The sequence below is a fragment of the Rosa rugosa genome, chromosome 1 (genome assembly GCF_958449725.1).
Source record: "Rosa rugosa chromosome 1, drRosRugo1.1, whole genome shotgun sequence".
In the NCBI taxonomy this organism is placed as follows: Eukaryota; Viridiplantae; Streptophyta; class Magnoliopsida; order Rosales; family Rosaceae; genus Rosa; species Rosa rugosa.
Window position 1 is genome coordinate 24,071,344 of NC_084820.1, and position 19,103 is coordinate 24,090,446.

At 39.6% G+C, this 19,103-nt stretch overlaps 1 long non-coding RNA gene and 1 pseudogene across 1 annotated transcript; both read right to left on the minus strand.

The window, feature by feature from the left end:
- Window positions 1–6,887: 6,887 nt before the first annotated feature.
- Window positions 6,888–9,488, minus strand: LOC133724955 (acyl-coenzyme A oxidase 2, peroxisomal-like; annotated as a pseudogene).
- Window positions 9,489–13,955: 4,467 nt separating this feature from the next.
- Window positions 13,956–17,640, minus strand: LOC133724337 (uncharacterized). Its single transcript, XR_009853622.1, has 3 exons — window positions 16,580–17,640; window positions 15,204–16,125; window positions 13,956–14,465 (listed from the first exon to the last, which is right to left on the minus strand). It is a non-coding gene; the product is annotated as an uncharacterized LOC133724337 (long non-coding RNA).
- Between the last annotated feature and the right edge of the window lie 1,463 nt (window positions 17,641–19,103).

Below are 19,103 nucleotides of genomic sequence, written 5' to 3' on the forward strand. Positions count from 1 at the left end.
CTTTATATAGGGCACATAACATAAACCTAATACAACTAGAAAACATAAAAGAACAATTTATTATAGACTAAAACTAGGAAACTGTTGAAGGAATATCGATTTAGTGTGCCTTATCAAACTAGGAGTAGCAATAGGAGAGAAGGTTCTAGATTTCCCAATCCTACACGGATTGGTATTCCTTGTAACATTAGAACTAGCACTTTGTAATCCCTATATATAGGGCTCCTATTCTCAATAATAATACACATCTCTCTCTACAATTCTCTCTCGAATCTATTTTACTTAAACACGTTATCAGCACGAGCCCTAAACAAAAAAAAAGCTAAAAACCCAAAAACCTGAAAAGAAATTCTTCTCCTCAAAAATCTGCCGCAAGCTCCTAGCCCTCGCTAGCCTCGCTCGCTGCTGCTGCCTTGCGCGCCTCCGCACCCCCTGCTGCCCCGCGCACACCTGCGTGCCTACTGCCCCAGCAGGCAGCAGCCCCTAGCCCGAGCTAGCCAAGCCTTCGCTACAGCCTGCTCCTTGCACGCCCAGCGCTACGCGCCCCTGCGCTCCGTGTTGCCCGCCTGCGCGCCCGTGCATCTGCAGCCCCGCGTCGCTGCCCTGCTGCTCCTGCAGCTCTCTCGCACACGCTGCTGCCCCTGCAGCACACCTGCCTCAGCAGCTCCTCTTTCTTCTGCTGCAACTCGCTGCCACTGCAGTACCTCTGCAGCCCCTGCTGCCCCGTACCGCTACACGCCTCTACTCAAATTGCTTCGCTCCATCACGCCTGCATCGACACGCGCGTGATCTAAATACAAGTAAGTATTCAAAAGAGTAAGTTTTGAAGTTCCTATTATTCGAAATTTAAATATTTCTTCTTTTCTCGGGGACTTGAAAACCTCCCTTCTTCTACATCCCACCTTTCTTATAACGTGGGTTCGATCATTGAAAAGCGGAATCGTGGGGATTCACGCAATTAACGAACTAAGAGCGTTCGTAAGATTTCGGACTAAGAGCGTCCGTAAGCATCGATTTACGACCATACAAACATCATTGTTTCGGTCTAATCCAATTATTCTTGGAAATCGATTTCTTGGTAGCATAGCTCGGAAACCTTATTTATATTAGTTTTCGTGGAAGCATTGACTCCGAAACTAACTTGTTCTTGTTTCATCTTTCAGGATGTCAAACATGAACAAACTCGATTTTGTTCCATTGGATTATGCAGGCAAAAGGTACTTAATTTGGGTCATTGATGTCGAGATCCACCTTATTGCCCGTGATTTATTGCATACTATCCAAGAGCTTTGTCCTATAGAAACAGCTCCAGACCCTCAAACTGAGAAAGATAATTCTAAGGCACTTGCCTTCATAAAACGTCACATGGATAGTGACCTACAGTTTGAGTTCATAAATGAGGATAGCGCCATAAAGCTTTGGCATGCGCTTCGCGAACGATATGGCAATGTTCGTGACTCCATACTTCCGAATACAGAAGCAGAATGGAAAGATCTTTGCTTCTCTGAATTTGACACGGTCATGCTATTTTATTCGGAAGCCCTCCGCATCAGAGTAATGATGCGTCTCTGTGGAAAGATGATCACAGAAGACCAGTTGATTGAGAAAACCCTCAATACCTTCCCCGCCTGTGCTATGAGGTCCTCTGACTTATTCCGGACTCATGTAAATGCAAGACGGATCATAAGTTTCCAACAGCTTATTGAAGCTATGGCCACTGCTGAAAGACATGGCAATGAACTTGTGAAAAGAGAATTTGATAGGCTTCAAGAGAGCCATCAAGAGCATCGTCCTATGGCTAGAGAAAGTCGCTATCGACGTCATGATCCATACGATCGAAATGCTCCAGAAGGTAATCGCTCAAGGCGACAATCCCACGACCGTAGGAGGCGTGATTTTGAGGGAAATAGGGTTGGAAACCATGGAGCCAACGTTGGCCATGGGCACCACTTTCCAACGCCACCAGTCCTAGGGACTATGCATATTGCGCCAATGTGCCTCAATCAAGGGAGAATCCTCTTTATGGTGTCTATTTCTGATATGGAACGTCTGATCAATGGACCTGAATTTGCAATGTACCTACGAAGGTAGTTGCATCATGGTGATCAAGACTTCGAGTTCACAATGACTTTAAATCTGGCGATGAAGACAAAATGCGCAGATTTTTATTTATAGTCTTTCATTTTTCCAAGAATTATGTAATGACGATTATGCCTTAAATCAATAACGTGACTTATTGTATTAACTTTTTCCCTCTAGGCGTACTCAATAGTACTTGTGATGTCTAGGCAAGGTTTGATATGAGAGAACGGTTTTAAAAGTGAGCAACGCTCCACCAAAATCTCGCCTTACCTTACCTGGTCACAACTAAATTGAAATTACCGAACGGATTGAGTGACTACGATTTGTCTACGGTTTGATTTTTATGTTGGATTAGATTTTGGTCAAGAAACTTTGATGTAATCATTGGCTATTATTAATAAAGTATCGATTTATTTTATCTCATGTCATGGACATCTTTTCGAACTTTATTACTTACAAAATGTAAGTACCAATGGTTTCCATGTGAGAATGGACAAGAGTTCCTTTGCATCACCTCTAATGACTACGGACATAAACGAGTATTAGAGAAACTTATGTGTCGATCTAGTGGGTTGTATGCAACCACTATTCGAGTAATTGAATCCAATCATGTTATATGATTTATGGGATTCTGACACATATAGGCTTTGGCATGACCGTCTGGGACACCCAGGTCGTGATATGATGATCCGTATATTAAAGACTTCACACAGACATCCATTCTTCAGAACAAAGAGAAGTAAAAACCAAAAATTGGTTCGAGGAGATGCACCTGCGCCTCACGGCGCCAAGACTGTGCAAGACCGGCCACTTAGGGCCGGCGCCGTCTACCCCCTACGGCAACAACATGGCATTGACGCCATGGATCATTGTTTGACTCCTCCTTCTACTTCTAAAGTCAATTGTGACTTCATGGATAAACCAAAATCCTCATTGGTTGTCTCTAAAGCCCATCATTCGTTCTGCAAAGCCTGCTCTTTAGCAAAATTAGGATCAAGACCATCCTATGCAAAGGACACCAAAGAAAATATACCATTCTTGCAAAGAATCCAAGGTGATATTTGTGGACCTATTCAACCATCATGCGGACCATTTTGATATTTTATGGTATTGGTTGATGCATCAACACGCTGGTCACATGTCATGCTATTGTCCACAAGGAACGCTGCATTTGCTAAACTCCTAGCACAAATCATTAAGTTAAGGGCTCACCACCCTGATCATCCTATTAAGTCTATAAGGTTAGACAATGCTGGGGAGTTTACATCAAAGACTTTTGATGATTATTGCATGTCCATTGGGATTGAAGTTGAACATCCAGTTCCTCATGTTCACACCCAAAATGGTCTCGCAGAAGCCGCCATTAAATGACTATAAATGGTCGCTAGGGCATTGGTAATGCGCACCAATCTCCCTATTTCTGCTTGGGGCTATGCAATATTGCATGCAGCTGTGCTTATTCGTCTGAGGCCTACTGCCACTCAACCCTTTTTTGCGTCCCAGATGGTGACTGGGTATGAGCCTAATGTCTCACACTTACGCATATTTGGGTGTGCAGTTTATGTGTCAATTGCGCCGCCACAGCGCACCAAAATGGGTCATCAACGACGATTAGGAGTTTATGTTGGATATGACTCTCCAACTATTGTCCGCTACATAGAACCCTTGACAGGCGATCTCTTTACTGCACGATTTGCGGATTGTCACTTCGATGAGATAGTCTTCCCGTCGTTAGGGGGAGATAAGAACATCAATGTTCAACAGGAACGACAGGAATTGTCGTGGTCTGTCCCCACTCTGTCTCATCTTGATCCCCGAACCGCACAGTCCGAAATTGAAGTGCGGAGAATTCTCGATCTTCAGAACGTAGCAGAATCGATGCCTGATGCATTTTCTGATATCACAAAAGTGACGAGATCACACATACCTACTGCAAATGTGCCTACAAGGATTGATGTCCCTAAAATCAGAGGACATGACGCCATCTCAAGGGCAATTGAGCATGGCGCCAACGTCCCCTCTCACAGTGATGGTGACGTTGTGGCTAGGCCCATGGCCCCTGCCAGGAAGCGCGGGAGGCTTATAGGTTCGATGGATTCTCGCCCAAGAAAGAAAGCGAGTTTGGCACAAAATAATCCATTAATCATCAATGTGAATAATCCATCTCATGAGAATATTCCGGATTATGGTTATGCCTGAGAGACATCATTGGGGGACGCTCCAATGTCAGAACCAACTCCAGAGAATAGAGAGATCTCCATAAATTACACTAGTGTACATGAGATGATGGATAGAAATTCTATGGCGATTGATGATGCATTTGCATATCATATTGCAAAAGGAATTATAGAATATGATGATATCGAACCTCGCTCTGTTGAAGAATGTCAACGAAGAGCAGATTGGCCTAAATGGAAAGATGCGATCCAGGTTGAATTGAATTCACTAACAAAGAGACAGGTATTTGGGCCTGTAACGCAGACACCCCCAAGTGTAAAGCCTGTTGGCCATAAATGGGTCTTTGTTAGAAAGCGTAATGAGAAAAATGAGGTGGTAAGATATAAAGCCTGCCTTGTGGCGCAAGGTTTCTCACAACGCCCTGGAATCGACTACGAGGAGACATATTCTCCCGTAATGGACGTTATAACGTTCCGCTACCTTGTCAGTTTGATAGTTTCCGAAAAACTTGACATGCAGCTTATGGATGTGGTTACAGCATATCTCTATGGGGATCTAGATTCAGAGATATATATGAAGGTTCCAGATGGACTTCAATTACCCAAATCAAGTAGCTCTAAACCACGGAGCGCGTTTTCAATAAGATTAAAACGCTCACTAGCTATATGGATTAAAACAATCTGGACGGATGTGGTATAACCGTCTAAGTGACTACTTGATTGGGAAGGGATATATTAATAATGAAATATGCCCATGCGTGTCCATTAAAAGAACAAGTTCCGGATTTGCAATCGTAGCAGTTTATGTCAATGACATGAACCTAATTGGAACTCTAGATGAGTTGAAGGAAACTGCTAAATACTTGAAATCCGAATTTGAGATGAAAGATCTTGGGAAGACACGGTTTTGTCTCGGTTTAGAACTCGAGCACCGTAGTGATGGGATTTTGATCCATCAGTCTGCATATACTCAGAAAATCCTAAGGCGCTTTAATGAAGATAAAGCAAAGCCTGTGAGTACTCCCATGATTGGTCGTAGTCTTGAGCCCGGAAAAGATCCCTTTCGTCCAAAGGATGAGGACGAAGAACCATTAGAGGCCGAAGTGCCCTATTTAAGTGCAATAGGATCATTATTGTACTTAGCTCAATGCACAAGACCAGACATCTCTTTTGCAGTGAACTTGTTAGCTCGACATAGCTCTGCGCCAACATGCCGCCATTGGATTGGTGTAAAGACAATATTTCAATACCTAGGAGGTACGATTGATATGGGCCTATTTTATCCCTACAGAGAGAAAATGAATGACGGAAGAATGGGATCGGACCCCATTAGGCATGGAGCCGCCGTCCATAACATGACCGTCGGCCATGTTGTCACCGCCAGCGCCACCGCCGCCCATGGTGGCCGGCCTCACCCTATTCCCCTCCATCAAAACGACAATGATGTCTTGATGGGTTTTGCTGATGCAGGGTACCTCTCTGACCCTCACAAAGGTCGCTCCCAAACTGGTTATGTCTTTACCATGGGAAGCACTGCGATATCTTGGAGGTCTACGAAACAGACCCTTGTTGCTACTTCCTCAAATCATGCAGAGATTATTGCTCTACATGAAGCCGTTCGTGAATGTATATGGCTAAGGTCTGTAATTAGACATATTCAAGGAAGTTGTGGTTTGAAGTCTACCACAGATGAACCTACATGCATTTATGAGGATAATGCAGCTTGTATTGAACAAATGAAGTTAGGTTTCATCAAGGGCGACAACACCAAGCATATATCGCCTAAGTTCTTTTATAATCAGCAACAACAATCACTTCTAAAGATTGAAGTGAATCAAATCTGATCAGAGGATAATGTAGCGGACTTATTCACTAAGTCGTTATCTAAATCCACCTTCGAGAAACATGTGAAGAGCATCGGATTGAGAAAGTTATCCGAACTCCCACGATTGTAGCAATCAGGGGGAGATATCGACATCAGGGGGAGTTATGATGTCTACATGTTCGATCTCGAAGAGTGAAGGACGTGTTGTGCTCTTTTTGTCCTTCGACCAGGGTTATTTTTATCCCACAGGGTTTTTGTTACCTGGCAAGGTTTTTAACGAGGCAACGGATGAAGCGTCACCACCAAGTTTGAAGCGGCACAAGGGGGAGTGTTGAAGGAATATCGATTTAGTGTGCCTTATCAAACTAGGAGTAGCAATAGGAGAGAAGGTTCTAGATTTCCCAATCCTACACGGATTGGTATTCCTTGTAACATTAGAACTAGCACTTTGTAATCCCTATATATAGGGCTCCTATTCTCAATAATAATACACATCTCTCTCTACAATTCTCTATCGAATCTATTTTACTTAAACAGAAACCTAATTAAACCTCATTAAATAAAAATCAGAAATAAAATCCTAGATACTAAAGAATAGTACGCAAATATGTATTTGGAATCCCAACCAAGATTTTGTCCGAGAATCTCGATATATCTAAAAGAGTAATTTATTATTAATTACATCATGAAGAAGCCTATTTGAATATCAATTTTCAATATTCAAATCATTCTTCTTAATGTGAAGACGCTTTACTAAAATCTTGTCCCACAAAGAAAAGTAAAAAGAATACACTGATATTGGAACTAGGAAGTACTTCTGCACAACTTCTATAAACTTGGCAAGGATGACAGATTCAATATGGGACTCTGCAAGTGTCAAAAGGTGGTTTAGCAAATCTCGTCCCACAAAGAAAAGTAAAAAGAATGTAAAGCATGAGACAGAGAACGGAACTAAGAAGTACTTCTGCACAACTTTCATAAACTCGGCAAGGATGACAGATTCAATATGGGACTCTGCAAGTGTCAAAAGGTGGTTTAAGCATCTATTCCAAGCGCCAAAACTTCCAAGAGTATTAGAGTGCTTGCGAGGTCTTACAGCAACAGTTTGAAGTAGTCGAGAAGTTCGGTACTGCAAGAAGAAAACCAAGCCAATCAAAATTCAGTTTTAAAATTTGGTTATTGCTAAAATAATCATTTCGATCATAAAAGCCAACTCACTCTGAAAGCGTCCAACTGGAACTCAGGATCTCCCAAATGGTCTTCACTTTCCCATTGAGCAGTCACCGGATTTGGCTGAGATAGGTATGAGTTCATGAAATCTCAAAGGTAGTTCCCGGTAACTATGAGTGTCCCGCCTTGAAACTTCTTGTATTGCTTCAACATATCATCACCAGCAACCTGCGTTACCACTGAAAATTTCAGAATAGGAATTGTTTTGTGAATTCAGTAGAATATCCACTTCACGTATTCAAACTCAACATTAATGCCAATACCCAAAATGCAGTTTCATGTATACATGGTAGAAGTGGCATTACCAAACCTAGAATTCTCCATATAAACAACTTAGCATAAACCATGAGAATAAATATTATCTATGAAACTTTTCTAGGAAAAAAAAAAAACAGTTTTAAAGCGTTGGAGAAACTAGTATGATGATGTAAAAACAAAAAAAAAGAACAGTTTCAAAGCCTTGGAGAATATAGTATGCTGATGGAAAAACTTCGAAATATTAGAAAGTGATGTGATAGCAGCCTGCTGTAGAAGCACCATGTTGTCCCCTTCGAATGTCTGAAAAATGTCATGGTCATTCCTCAAACTGCCAAATCAGTTGACAGCAGCATACCTATGGCCTCCACAAGCTTCCCTACAGATACTCAATGACTTTGCTGCATACGACGTCACATAAGCCTTGAGCCCTGCTGAAAGAGAATGGACATCTGGAACCAATTGTTCATCATGAGTCTTCTTCATCTCTGAATATTTATTCACCAAATGCAGCGAGGCAAAATGGAATGCGTAAGTTGAAGCCAGCATTGGCATCAACATTGTGCTGCTGGGATTGGTAATCAAGAATACTGACTTCAGGTGGCTTTAGAGGACCAAACTGCTGACGCAGTAGAGAATATCGGATTGCAATTGTGGCAGCAATCTTCAAGACACTGCCTGAAGAATATGCAAGGCCGACCCTCCCGCCTACAAGTTCTCGTAGCGCAGCAGCAAATCTTTTATTTATAGATGGTAGGCTACTTGTGTATTTGCCATCCCGAGAGACATCTCCAAAGCGATTAAGAAGATTATCACGAGGGATTCTCACTGAGAGGAATCTTAATGCTCCATTGTCCACCCCATTGAGACCAACCTTGTGGCCACAATCGTTTATCTCAATTCCTGGAAGAGTTTGATAAATTTTCTCCTTTATTGGCACAATGAAGGCGTGGACACCCATATGAGATACTCCTCTTTTATCATGTGTTGGCAAAATCAGCTAAGAAAAAACAGTGGCAAACTTGCCACGAACAGAAGCATTGCCAATCCACCATTTTGATGGCACCATCATTTCGTGTGTCAATTACAAACTCATCTGTGATCGGATCAAATGTTGCCATTGTTTGTAGACCTTGAACATTTGAGCCTTTACACACCAAATTAGAACAAAAATGAATTAATTAAGACATGAAATCTAAGTAAAGCAACATCTCATTCAAATAAAAATCAAACTTGCACAATTAATTGTAATCAAATCCAAAAACATGTAAAAGTAGAATCTATGAACTAGATAATTGAAAAGAAATGTGAAACAAAAGAAGGTAGATATCACCAAGCAGTCATATAATAATATGGACCAAGTGAAAGATGATAACCTTGTTTGCATTCTATACTATTTCAATACTCTGGCAATTTTAATTGATATTTATATGAAGTGTAGAGGAAGTACAATCACACTGGACCACCAGTCCATAGAAGCTAAAAGAAGTACACCTAAACCTACAGAAAACAAGCCATCCGAAACAAGATAGAAGCAAAACAACATAAATTACGTCACAGAAACAGAACAGCGAACAACAAAAAACCCATACTTATGCCAAAACTCCTTCCCAGTCAAGATCCCTCTTCTCCCTATTGTCTGCGCTCATTCCTAAAGTGCCCGCCTCAATTCTCACCGATAAGAATAAGAGCGAAGAGTTGGTAACCGATCCCCTGCTCCGTGTTCTTCGTCTTCGTTCTTCGTCTTTGACTAGGAACGCGGGCCGGTTGGGCCTGCAATGCATATCGCAGCTGCTCGATATCCACCGCCTCAACAACAGTCCTTGGTCAGATGCATGTCATTTGTTCGAATGCTTACTGGGTTTCGCCACTAGTCCCGTATTGTACTTGAGAAAACCATCGGCAGCACCTCGTGTCATGACTCATAGGCGAGGTGCTCCGGAGTTTTCGAGGGTCGCCTCATCTTCTTGCGCCTGCAAGTGAAGCCATTACTAACTTGTTTGAAAGGTGGTGGCTTCCTATGCTTGGTGGGAATAGTTCCTCTGCTGTTGTTGCTAGTAGTTTAAGCAGGGGAGGAGCCCCGGAGTACTGGTATGTTTTTGAAGTTGTGAAGACATGTCTCATCCTCATGCCTACCAAGTTCAAGCTAGCCGTCCTCAACCATTTTAAGGCTATCTTGGAACTGATCTTGGAGCTGCAACTGCAAAGACCCCCAATTATGATACGCCTCGAATCGTGCCTCCAAAGAGTCTGCCTCCACCCATCTACAGATGTTCCACCACAGCTGTTGCTCGACCTCTTATGCTTGGTATCTAATTCTGTCTCTAGAAAAGTTCCGCACGCGCATGAGGGGGCAACCACGTCCTCATTGCTCAACAGTGGATTGGCAAAAGTTTATTCCTCCAACAGGAGAATCTGTGTCAGTAAACTCCCTCTTGTGTTTGATGCACTCAAAATTTTGATGGGAAACCTGTACAAGAGGACGACGGCCATATAGAAGAGGATATTGACGCTGCAGCACACGCATTCAAGTGTCTTATTCATGCTTTCATTGATCAAGGCTTGATCGAACAGGAGCCAACTATAGTTGAAAAGCTGTGTTCTACTGTTCAAAGCTTACTTGGTTATCACCGCACAAATGCTCCTGCTCTGAGCATGGACCTTGCATTTGAAGTTGTTTCAACCATGTTTGATAAATTAGGGGCATACGCTTCTTACTTCATGAGGGGCACGCTGAAGAACTTGGCAGACATGCACAAGTTGCCTGATGAAGACTTCCCGTTTAGGAAGCAGGCCACTCTTCTTCTAGGATCCCTTGTCGAGGAGAAATGTGGGCTAAATGATGTTAATATTACTGCTGTCCTGCCTCAAGGACAACTCAGGGAACTGCTTGCAGATTTTAGGGGCCTTAAATGCATATCAAGGTCGGAACTTTCTCATCGAAAACAGAAGATGGGGTTAAATATTGAGCCCTTTCTAGGAAGGGACCGGTCAGAGGAGATGAGGGCTGAGGAAGCTACAATTACAGCCATATCTGGTGCAGCGCAAATGACAAAGATTCAAAGAAGATTAAACTTGATAACCAGGCTTCCTTAACTTCTTAAAGACAGCTGCTCATGATGAGATCTTTTTAATTTACACACATTTACAGTAGTATGTACAGACTATTATTATTCTTAACAATCTCTTCTTTGTAGACCAAAGCCATAATTGTTCATCATCTTTGTTGGTTTGCTTTTCATTATCAATTGTCTTATATGACCATTTATCGCTGATCCTACGCCTTACTCTTTATTGTTTTCGGAATTCTAGTTCTCTCAATGCTGTGTAGTTTGCACAGTGCACAGTACTGAGTATATGTACAGTATACATTCCTGAAGTTAGTTGATATGACAAACTAATTCAACATCCAGATGTCTCTGTTAAAACAAACTAAGTTTTAGTTTTCTACAAATGAAAAGAATAGTGAAATGCACATATGAACCTTGAACTTTACTGATTGTAGTGTTATCACATATACACATGTTCACTGCCACTTTCATGAATGAGTATGGCTTCCTTGGTAATTATTTCTTAGTTCAAAGCAGTACAATACTATGGCCTTACTAACTGCAACTTCGTTTATTTTCTACTGATAGTTTCCTTTTCTGCTACACTTGTTTCCACTAATCTGAAATTAACATTCTAAGTTAAACATGCATTACTTTATTATATTACGACACTAAACGCACAGTGCCTTATATTTTAGGACACCCTGGTTTTTTTGCAGAGCCACACTAGTACTCAAGTTTGTTTCAGAAGAAGGGTGGTTCTATGCCGCATGCCCTTCATGCTCAAAGCACTGAAAGCAGATGAGGCAAAAACCACAGAGTCAGCTGTTAATCTGCCCTGATGATGACATGTAACAGCCCCTTTAAAGGTAACAACAGCCAATATTTATACTACCACCTTTAACTTTGAAATACCATTATGGAATATATGCTTCATTAGTTTACTAACTTCCAGTTTAATCGCATTATTTTCACTTTAAAAAACGATAATATTATTGGTTATCCAATAAGGTTTAATTCTTCAGTACTGAAGACTTTTTTTTTACTCAGCAATGAATGTAGGATTACATGATTTTTAAAGTATCAGTGTAGTGTTGGGTGGGACTGAGCAAAAAGTCATGAACAAACATATTTAGGAGCAGGGTGTGGGGGTAGAGAGAGAGAGATTCCCAACCTAATTAGATAATCTAGTCTGTTGAGGTTTCCCAACCTATTGCAACCCGTAAGGCAGTGGAAGATAACCGTACATTGTTTTCTTAATAAGTTGTAATCTTTCAGAAGATTTGTGTAATATCACTCTGACCAAATTGTTGCATGGACATAATCTCCCTACATTGAAGAATGATAAGTTTTCCTTTTATATGCTCTCATTCCTGGTGGTATATTGAGCCTTTCCTCATGTGACTCAGCATTTTCATTTCAATAAGCTTTTAGATGGATTTTATAACTGTGGTTGTAAAATTTTTGTTATGTAATAGGATTCCAGTTTTATCGATTGTAGCTTTTTCTTGATTATGTTTATATAGAATCTAGTCTGTTGTTTGAAGTCCCACTTCATATCACATGCCATAAAACGTGGTTGAAGAAAATTACCATTCTTGTGACATTAGATTTGTGGTATCCTGGCTCTTTGTAATACTTTACCTAATGTATGTGACTATGTCTCATAGACTCATAGTTAATGTCACTGTCTCCTTATACTCAGCTTAGCTAAGGCTATAGGATATTTATATCAGGGATTGCGATATTTTCACTATCTGTTAAATGTTGGCTTTTTTCTTTTGGTGTCTTATTGTGATTTGAGAGGCAGTAATGTGCAATCTGATGCTTGCCTTATTGTAAGATTGTTGTTGCTTCAGATTGTGCTTACTTGTGCATGTGCACAACTGCATAAGTCTATTCTTGTGTTTTCTAATTTTTTTTATTATTTTTTTATCTGAGGTCTATTCTTGTGTTGTTTCGAGGATTATATAGTGTTCTCACCAGTTTTCTTAATAAGCTGCTACCTTTTAGTGAACCTGTGTACTATCACTTTGATCACGTGTTGCAGGGACATAATCTCCCTTGTGTGAAGGATAACTTTGCCTTCAATCTACATTACTTTCTTGTCATTTTTGTTCCTGTGGTGAGTTGCTTATATTTTTTTCTATTGGATTTAATTGATGGTTAAGGTAATTCTTTTCTCATATATGCATATAATTCTTACAAATGAATGGATGCTGCTGTTAGTAGCCATCAAAAAGTAACCATCTATTCATCTTTTTCATTTCTGCACAATTGTTTTCACAGTGTTGTACGTTCTATCTCTTCTTGAAACAGAAGTATAAGACTTGTGATTTATGAATTCCTTGCAGCAGTCTGCATTGGTATAGTGGCATAGGGAAGGGTTTAGTTACTATTTTTTTGATAAGGCTGAATTGATCAAACTTTTGGTTGAGTTTTTCCTCAAATATTAAGATAATATTTAAGGTTTTGATGTGGCTGGATATCACAATTTGAGGTTTTGGTTTTGCACGCTTGTTTAAGTGTCCACCTGCATGGCTGCATCAATGTTAGAGCAATAGCATGGCTGTGGATTGTATTCTACTTGGGGTCAAGTCTATGCTTTCAGCTCAAATACTTGGTTCAAATTTGAAGTTTTTAATTAGGCTCTCCATCTGATCTAGTGAATCTCCACTTGCTGCTGATATCTCAGTTTAGTCTCTTCTTTAATTTGTCAGTAAATCTTAAGCAATATCACTCAATCATGTTTGTGATTCTTAACGAGTGCTCTCATTGGGGTTAGTGAAATATGTCATTTGCTGTGCAGTTTTGCACAGTGCACAGTATTGAGTATATATACAGTATAGAGTTGCTTACATTGCTGAAGTTAGCTGCTATGACAAACTAATACAACATTCAGATGTCCCTGTTCAAAGAAACTAACTTTTAGTTTTCTACAAATGAAAAGAATAGTGAAATGCACATATGAACCTTGAACTTTACTGATTGTAGTGTTGTTATCACATATACACATGTTCACTGCCACTTTCATGAATGAGTATGGCTTCCTTGGTTATTATTTCTTAGTTCAAAGCTGTACAATACTATGGCCTTACTAACTGAAACTTCGTTTATAAAAACCTATTTCTACTGATAGTTTGCGTTTCTGCTACACTTGTTTCCACTAATCTGAAAATAACATTCTAAGTTAAACATGCATTATTTTATTATATTACGACACTAAACACACAGTGCCTTACATTTTAGGACACCCTGGTTTTTGGCAGAGCCACACTAGTACTCTAAGTTTGTTTCAGAAGAAGGGTGGTTCTATGCCGCATCCCCTTCGTGCTCAAAGCAGATGAGGCAACAACCACAGAGTTAGCTGTTAATATGCCCTGATGATGAAATGTAACAGCCCCTTTACACAGAGAGAGAGAGAGAGAGAGAGAGAGAGGGAGAGATTCTTATAAATTCTTTCACATTAGGTATTCTGTGCCAATATGTCTTTATATATTTTGTATTACAAATTTGCTTCAACAATGTTTCACTAAATAGTACAATATACCCCTTCTAATACCATAGGCCCTTATATTCTTGACTTATGAAATTTATGTGCAAAGACAGATACATCTTCTCATGTCCATTACGATGTATGAACATTGAACTTCACCATCACTATTTTCCACACTTCTATTCCTTTATTCACGCAGCTTCAGAGTAACCGTAATTATACAATATGAATTTGATGAAAGCACCGCTGTCATTATGGGAAAACATGCTGAAGAGCTGTCTGGAACAACTTGCGAAGATTTAATCATCAAGAAAAACTACAAAGATCCAAAGGTGCTGCCACCAGAAATCCTGCAAGCAGAAGGACAAATTAAATTGCTGAAACTGAAACAAGGAACTACACAAAACATCATCGTGAAGGGAGTATTCCAAGACACTCAACCATTCACTCCAACACAGCAAAGACATCCTTCAAGCTCGACACCGGACCAGGTCTCATTAGCAAAAAAAAAAAGAAAAAAGGGAAACCTTGACTCCATTGGCAAGCAACTATACAAAAATCCAAAGAGGTAACCTTCTATACTCACAGCCTTTACATAAAAGTTGTGTATGTCCCAACTGGTTTTGTATAAAAGTTCTTTTGTTTTGATTCTCTCTGTGTATCAATGAAAAAGACTAATTAACCTGTTGTAGTTCAAACACAAAAAAGGCAATGACATAATCTCTATGTTTGATCACTTATCAGAACATACTCTATGAGCCAAAAGTTTGATCAATTCAGCCTTATCAAACTAAAGAAACCAGAAGGTAACTAAATCCTTCCCCATGACACTATAGTGACTATACCAATGCAGACCGCAAGGAATTCATAAATCACAAGGCGTGTACTTCTAAATTTCAAGAAGAGATGGAATTACTGCACTGTGAAAAGTATTGTGCAGAAATGAAAAAGATGAAATAGATGGGTACTTTTTCGACAGCTACTAACAGCAGCATCCATTCATTTGTAAGAATTATAAGCATATCTGAGAAAAGAATTATCTTAACTATGAAAATGGAATCCAATAGATAAAAGTATAAGCAACTCACCACAGGAACAAAAATGACAGTAGACTGAAGGCAAAGTAATCCTTCACAGCAGGGAGATTATGTATGTCCCTGCAACAGGTGATCGAAGTGATAGTACACAAATTCGCTGATAAGCACACAAGAATACAAATGGTGAGAACACTATATAATCCTCAGAACAACACAAGAATACACTTGTGCATTTGCACACATGCACAAGTAGGCACAATCTGAAACGACAACAATCTTACAATAAGGCAAGCATCAGATGCACATTACTGTCTCTCAAATCACAATAAGCCCCCAAAAGCAAAAAGTCAATATTTAACAGATAGTGAAAAGATCGCAGTCCCTGATATAAATATCTTATAGACTTAGCTAAGCTGAGGATAAGGAGTGACAGTGATACTAGCTATGACGCATACAATAGGAAAAGCATTACAAGAGCCAGGATACCACAAATCTAATGTCACAAGATGGTAATTTTCTTCAACCACGTTATGTGGCTGGCAATATGAAGTGGGACTTCAAACAACAGACTAAATTCAAAATAAACATAATAAAGAAAAAGCAACAATCGATAAAATTGAAATCCTGTTACATAACCAAAATTCACAACCACAGTTATAAAATCAATCCAAAAGCTAAAGGTAGAAGGGAGATTATGTCCATACAACAACATGGTCAGAGTGATATTACACAAATTTTCTTAGAGAGTACAGCTTATTAAGAAAACTGGTGAAGAACATAGTACTTTTTAAAACAACCATACAAGAATACACCGTGCGCACATGCACCCCGTGTAGGCAGAAGCTAACAACAATCTTACAATAGCACAATCATCAGAAATGCACTAGAGTCTCTTTGAGGGCACTCCAACTGCTGTTTCCAGTTCCATCTTGCAGTTGTCTCTCAAATCTTTTAGCGTGACAAATTTGTCATGCTGCCAAGCAGAACCAAGAACATTTATCATAATTAGACCGCAAAAGAAAGAAGTAGCCACTTGACAGCAAGAGCAAAAGATCATGTGATCTTATTTAAAGATCTGACAAACTTAAGCTAACTATAAGATTACACTAAAACAGCCTAGAGCAACAACAAAGCGCCAGCAAACCACCAAATCATTTAGTCACATAAAAATGGGTTTCTTCCCCTGCCTTATGGCTTGCAATAGGATGGGAAACTTGAAGAGACTAGATTTTTTTATTTTTATTTTTTAACTTGGTTTGGAGGAGCATGAAAAGTGGTCAAACATAGGTAAATTTATAATAAATGAAATAACAAGGTGGTCACACTCACAAGGTTGGATCATTTAGTTTGGATATAGTTTTCATATATGAAATTGGACCTTGAGCATTTTAACCTACCCTAAGCTAACAGAGTAAAAGATGCAATACCAATTCTTGTTAACCCAAAAAACACAGCACAACTGCAACATAAACACAGCTCACTCAAAGCAAAACCCAAAAACCACAATGCTTCATTTATGTAGCTAGAATCTGACATGAAAGTGATGGAAATAGCAAACCTTCTCTCTCTCTCTCTCTCTCTCTCTCTCTCTCTCACATTGCAGTATTAAAGCACGACTTCACTTCTCTTTGTTCCACATCTCTCCATTTCAGCTTTCACCTCTGTTTTCATATTCACCTCTTCACCTGTCCTTCCATTAATTTCAGAATTTCATCTTTGTTTTCACATTTACCTTTGATTTCACATCATGCCTCTCTGTTTCTGATCGCCAAAGATTGATCCTCCTTCTTGAGTTTTCTGACATGAAAGTCATCCAAAAACTCCTTCCAAAGAGCACCTGCTCATGCAGCCTTTCAAAGAGTTGGTCAGATCCTCATCTGACCTGCTCCATCAACCTCTGCTGCGATGTTTGTGATTCTCGTCCTAAGACGGTGAGCTCCACTTCGAGGAGAGCTTTCTTCAGCTCGCCTGGCTTCACCGCTTCCTCTCCTCTCCTTAAAATTCGGAGCTTTCCCACATTTGGACGCTCCCCTTCATCACAATAGGGGCACTAAATGTCCAAGTCTCCCTCGGATGGGGTGAAGGAGAAAGACTTGAGACGAGAATCACAGACACCGCAGCAGAGTTTGATGGAGTAGGTTAGATGAGATCTGACCAACTCCTAGCAAGGCTACACGAGCAAGTGCTCGCTGGGAGGAGTTTCTCGATGCCTTTCATCTCAGCAACTTCCAGAAGAAGAATCAACCTTTGGCTATCCGAAATAGAGAAAGGCATGATGTGAAATCAAAGGTAAATGTGACAACAGAGATGACTTGGGCGTGGGGGGACGCAGAAAAGGGGAGTGAAGAAGAGGAAGAGAAGACTGGAGAAAAGGGGAGTGGAGAGGAAGACCGATAGATCGAGAATGGTGAGTTTCGATCATTGACTTTAGTCAACTATCCCTTTCCTTGACCAAAAATAAAAATGCTGTTTTGACTATAATTTGACAAATTATGTTCGGTTTTATGCAGGATAATAGCCTAATTATGAAGAAGCAAGAGAGGAGATGGTGTAGTTGTCTTTGTTAGGATAATAGGGTATTAAGAACTGCTACCGTGCTGCAACAGCAAGAAGCTTAACAAGAGGAGATAGTTTAGTTGTGTTTGTTAGGTCCCTTTCTATTATTAACTAGTGTTTTAGTTTATGACTTGGGAGTATCTTATGAAATATGAATTATCATCTATGAGTTTCTTATCACAAATTGTTTAAGTATCTATGCAATTATATTTTTAGTTTTATATATATATATATGGCCTATTTATGTTATTACAGACATTTTTTTGGCGTTTGAACACTGAATTAACTACAACACCCATCTACCACCATCTTCTCAGAATTGAGTTACTCTTTTCTTTTGTACATTCAGATGCTGACCTGATCCATATATAATACTGTAGCTGACAGTAGCAACTGAAGCAATATATTCATCATGAGCTACCTAGGAGCTCCAGGCCGTAGGTGTAGCTCTTGCAAAATAATTTAAATTAAAACCTAAATTCTACTTCTTTTTTATATGACAATATAAGATTCACCACATCTGAGCCTAGTAGTTCTAGTTAACTCCTTTTTCACTTTTGTAAAGCTTATTATGAGCAGAATAATTAATGTGAATTAATTTTCTAGAAAAATATGCAGTTAATTAACTTAGGCCACCAAATTTAAAATTTCAGGCTTCGTCATTGTTCGATCAAGTTAACATAGAAAGTGCACCTCGATTAGTAATTCCCGGCCATTGGCTGGTCCTCAGAACAGCTTTGGAGAAGAACCCTAGAAACAAATTGATCCATCCTCAATTTACTAGACACTTAATTACGTGTTACACAATAACTACGTAATCACTTAAATGGTAAACAAGTAATGAAGCAAAACCAATTAGTTAATTGAAACAGTAAATATTGGTCTTATTTCGAAGATGTCGATGATATTTTTCTAATGGTTCCCAGCATAAGTTTTCATGATATAGATTTAGATTCATGCAATAATTACAGTTGATTTAAGGATAGGGGACAATACGAAGCTCAAAGCTTTACTTAATCTATAGTACCAAAAAGGGCGCAGAGAGAGAGGTATTCACTCCAGTTTCTTATATAGGAACATTTTGGACTGACAAAAGTCAAAGATTTTGTGGTCCTTAATTTCTCTGTGGTTTGGTTCTGAAAATTAAGATCGTTGTGGCTCAACCCTAGAGTCTCAGAGAGAGCAGGCATGGGTAGTTGGATGATGTAAATTACCAAACCCTAGCTTCATATATATATATATATATATATATATATACTTCCTGCTTTAATATATGTAGGCCTGGGCAAATTAACTCAATCTTAAAGATATTCAACTACTCTTACAAGTACAACGATCCCGATCGTCACAATATTAGCTAGATATTTTATTGTCAGATCTCGATCATTGAAATAT